The following is a 5,000-nucleotide window of genomic DNA, read 5'->3' as shown; positions in this document are numbered from 1 at the left end:
ATTTCCTGAAGACAACAACAATCAAGCCAAACATGACATGCAGGCAGGAAGCCCCACCTTCCCTGCTTCGTACCAGCAAGTCACGCCCACGAGGCCTATGATTGTTGAGTGTGTACATTTCAGAAGCGAGGAGGAAGAGCAGTTGGTTTTGTTGGGTTGAGTTTGGTGGAAGGGATGCGGTCGAGAGACGACGGAGCTAGTAGATGGTGTGTAAGATGAGGGCATTACCGCTGGCTTTCCTTCGACGCATGAAGAAGATGGCACGATTCTTTTATTTGTGCTGAGGTGAATTGGCTCACATGGTGGAGCAAGACGCTGGCTATTGACTCTTGGCTGGGTCGTGAGATACTGACCTCGGAGCCTCATGTATGTTACCGAAGGGAGCGGCACCATTCTGTAAAGAGCAGCAGCATCGGCAAGCGTAATCGACGAATAAGCCACACAGCGGTTGGTGAACCCTGACATTGAATTGTCCCTCACAAATTACCTCACGTACATTTCCTACCCAGAGAGCGGCTCGGCACCATTTTGGGCGCATCTTCCCTCGCAGAATGAAGTGGGTCGATCGCAAAGTTCAATGCAGACCATCTCTGGACAAAGCTAAGTTCCAGAATCAAGGGAGGATTTTCTTTTATTTCATTTTTCTCTTGTCTGAATTCAAGTCCATGTGTGGAGGCGCCTCGACTTTAGACGTCAATTGACCTCACGTTTTATTATTGCATTTTGAATTAATGCCCTTGTAAGTATTTTATCTTTTGTCATTAAATTCCCGTGTTTATTTTAAGTTGCTGGTGTTTGTGTATCTGTCGTGGGTTTGAGTGTAAACCCCTTGTGCTGTGCATCCATCTGCTCCAACCGTGCCGTAATTCCCCTCCCCCGCGCTATAATCTCTGAGGATCACGTGTTCGCCACTCAGGAAAACCGCTCGGTGATCCAGCCTGGTCGGTGTTAACCGCCCGTCTGTGCACAATTGGGTCGGGGGGTTAATTCAACCAGCCAGACTCGCGGCAATATATTGTTAAGGATTTCACAATCAGATCTGACGAATGCATGTTATTTTGACTAATCCGACTGGTTATTTCCATAAATGCATGTTCAGGATAGACCCATCCCCTTGTCTGATGGGATTCTAACTTTGATGCGTTGGAGAAGGGAATAGAAGAGATTCCCTTTCTTAAGGGATGGCCTTTTTCTCTTTATGACACATTCATGCACACGAGATAGCCGTTAGCCCAATGGCGGCTCGTCTACCCCCTTTCTATCGGGACACATTGGCTTGGAGGTGAATGATTTATTTACACTTTGGACTTGCAGGACATTTGATTAAGCACACCATGGGCTTTTCCTGAACGGTTATTCTGACGGTCAAATACAGCTGTGGATCATTTATCTCAACCATATCTCTTTCATTGATATTCGACACCCACCTCTCTTTCATCGACGTTCGACACCCACCTCTCTTTCATCGACGTTTGACATCCACCTTTTCCCATCGACGTTTGATGCCCTGTTCGGCAGCTCTATGGATGCTGGCTGGCTCTTGTTCATGCCGGGCTGAATGGAGAGGTGATGATTGTTGTTTACATTTTGGGAGCACTTCCCGTTTTCGCTCGGTAATTCTGGCAAATGGCTGCTTTCTGCTGTTTGTCCAGCACCACAAACATGCTGGGTTGCATCTTGCTCTGGTAAGGAAGGAATGATCACAAGGTTGACGGTTGGTCACGTACAACGATGCGCAAATAGTCAAGATGGATTTGGGGGAAGTCTGCTTGAGGCTCGGCCCAGACTGGTCACCTATAAAAAGGACGCGAGGACCGCTTTCCTGACAGTTTGTTACAGCTGGGTGATGGTTTCTTTCAGCTCCAATCAGTTGCTGCAGTCAGTTATTGGTGAATCTGTGACAGTTGGGGAGTTGGTGACTTCCTGACAGTGTGCTGACAGCTGGTTACAGTGCCTCACAGCGCCTTATAGCTTCTTACAGCTCCTCATGGCACCTTACAGCTGTCCATTGTTTACGGCTCCTGATAGCTCTGTTCCTGTTGTGGGTGACGGTTGAACCGTTCCTGCTTGTTCTGCTCGTACCTGATTCATGGCATGCCTGGTTCCTGGGAGTGATGACATGACGTTGATTGGTGTTTGAGCCTGTTTGCTAGTGGGTGCACGGCGAGGCAGGGTGCTGGCAGCAGACCAAGGCACGCTCACACATTTTGGGACATTTTATTTGAAGCACGATGACTTCTGCCTTGGTAAGCCGAGACTGTAATCCCCCCCCCCCCCCCGAATGATCTGCTCAGTACCCTTATCTCGTGTTTAATTGTTAAGTAACGCATAGTGATAAGCATCTGACTCTTTTTCTATTTTTCTATCAATGCCTGTTTAATTCTTTATTTGCTTGAGATTATTTTCATATTTTTGAATTTACCTATTTTTACCACAAATCAATAAAAAGTTCTTCAGTTTATTAATTTTTTTCTTAAAGTGCAGGTTGCAGGTCACCAAACATGTTCTGAAAATTTATCAATCTGATTATATGTGCATTAAATAGTTTGATGCAAATTGTTGTGGTTGCCTAACTATTGGGAAAATTAATGAAATTTAACTCCGAAGTTGTTATTTCTCGAGGCCGTTGAAAAAAATCAGCCGCGTGCCCATATATGGATGGTGACGTCACGTTCTCCAAAACAAAGCAGACGCTCACTCGCTCATTGAAGAAGTGTCCAATTGAGCGGGCCGTTCTTTCGCATATTTTGAGCTTGCAACTGTCTGTATTATCCTTTTTTATTTTGAATTATTGTAGAACAAAGTTATTTGGATATTTGTACATCATGCCTCATACGTGTGTTGTCATGTTTTGCGAAAATGGCTGGAAAACGGGGAATCGCTCCCACCGATTCCCGAAGGAATCAAACATTCGCCGGCAGTGGATAAGATTTGTACAAACAAAATGGGCGAATTTTCCCCCAAATAAAACGGGTAAAGAGGACCCTTTGGATAGACTTGTCATTTGTGGTGACCATTTCACAGCCAAGGATTATGAAGGCAACGCAATGAGTGAGCTCGGTTTCAAAACAAGCGTGATGCTGTGCCCACCATTCAGCCTTCTCGTCCTCAGCTGGCTCCTGCTTCAACTTCTCACACCGTGTCACCTCTCAAGGATTGGGGCATTGTGTTTATCTATAAATGCGCATAAGAAATCGAGAAATTATGAGAAGAGAGTAAGTCATCACTATCCGGAAGTCCATACGTTGTAACCCGTAATGGGGAACGCGACTGAGAATCTCTGTCCCATCGGCCACGCCATCATCACTTTCGTTGGGGTCAAGCTCAGCTGTCAGAAAGACTTCAACACCAAGGGTCCATTATATTTGGGTCCATTATAGATTCATTCTATTTCTAACTCGAGAGTGACTAGAGGGTTGGTGGTGATCGTATGGCAGCTTAGCTGCCGGGGTAGCTATCATTTCTTGAAGCACGACTGTGTCGCTGATACAGTGCCCCTCTACCAGTACACACACTGGAACTGGTACTCATTTCGCCGACCTCGGAAGGATGACAGGCTGAGTCAATCCCCTGGTGCATTAATTCAGCGGCCAACGGTGCTTGAACTCAGGACCCGAGGATCCCAAGCCACCACCCTAACCACTGAGCCAACACGAGGCTACAAGAGGGTTAAAAAAATTATTATATCAAGTCACAGACGAATCAAACTTTACATTATTTTATGCATCGAACAAGAAAATGAAAATCTACAAACCAATCTGTCAGTGTGACCTGCCGGACAGTCAGTCCTGCCACTTGTACATGAAATAGGCCGTTTTCTGGCATTGCAAGTGGCTCAAATTTATATGGCTCAGGGCCAGAAACTCCATAGTATAAATTCCCATCATCCTCCGACTCGTCCTCGGCAATATCGGAATGAACACACTCAATTTCATCGCCACTGAAATCACTCTCTGATTCGCATCTTGCCATTGTTCACACGCTGTTTCCAAATTCTCACGAAGTTTTCGAAGAAGGTGACGTCAAAGCATCTTCGGTAACTTCCGGTCTGTTTTTCGATCACCAAGAAAAGTTTTGACTTATAGTTAATTTCAGCATATTTTGAGTTTCAAATGTAAGAAAATAAATACCCCACGTTTATTAATGTGCTTACAACCTGCGAATAACGCGGTCATCAGCGACCCAAAACCTGCTCTTTAATTAATAAATTCCTTGTTGATGTTTCAACCTCACCGTGCTTTTCCTTCCTTCCATTGATCCAGCATTGTCCAAACCTTGATAGATTGTCCGAACCTTCCCAAACTAATTAACCTGTCATATTTGGCATGCACCAGTGGTAAACGCTCGCTGCCCTACTTAAGATCTAATGAAGATAAGATTGGTGCATCACCGAGGGTGCGTCCCCCGTTAAAGAAATCATGTGACCTCCAGTTAAATGGAAAATTAGAAGGTGGACACTGGAACTCGTGGTTAACTGATCGGCGTTTATGGTTGTAAAGCAACCCACCGCATCAAGAAGTTAATTGTGAGCTCTGGCCCCGGGTCCGGCTCTTCCGAGGAGAAACGCCGATTAATCCCCTCATAATACACTCAGTACCTGTGGACGTAACTATATATGTGTGTGTTTGTGTATATATATATATATATATATATATATATATATATATATATATATATATATATATATATATATATATATATATATATATATATATGCATATTGGTGCGGTTCTGCAAAAGGACATTCCTCTAAGAGTCTAAGACAATGGCACCCAACATACAGTGATCCCCCGGCTGTTATTTCATTAGTCTTTGTGCAGTCAGATCTTCCCCTCATGTATTGTGGGTTAACGGGATGAAGTGCATTGCGTGGGTCTTATAGCTCGGTGTAATTATATCTCTATCTTCCATTCAATCCTCATTTCCATTTCAACCGTTTTCTTTTATCCATGGTGCAAGTCAAATCAAGCAAGGAAAGGAATGTGGCACAGTAAATGGGT

The 5,000-nt window shown here is 44.5% G+C and overlaps 1 protein-coding gene across 1 annotated transcript in view; it reads right to left on the bottom strand.

The window, feature by feature from the left end:
• LOC147017967 (glutamate receptor ionotropic, delta-1-like) overlaps positions 1-5,000 on the bottom strand; it is a 639,638-nt gene that overhangs the window by 71,288 nt on the left and 563,350 nt on the right. The gene's annotated exons all lie outside the window — the stretch shown is intronic.

The sequence above is a fragment of the Eptatretus burgeri genome, chromosome 10 (assembly GCF_056783735.1).
Source record: "Eptatretus burgeri isolate ZD-2024b chromosome 10, Ebu_testis_v1, whole genome shotgun sequence".
Taxonomy (NCBI): Eukaryota; Metazoa; Chordata; class Myxini; order Myxiniformes; family Myxinidae; genus Eptatretus; species Eptatretus burgeri.
The sequence above is the reverse complement of the archived record's forward strand: the minus strand, read 5'-3'. Positions and strand labels throughout refer to the sequence as shown.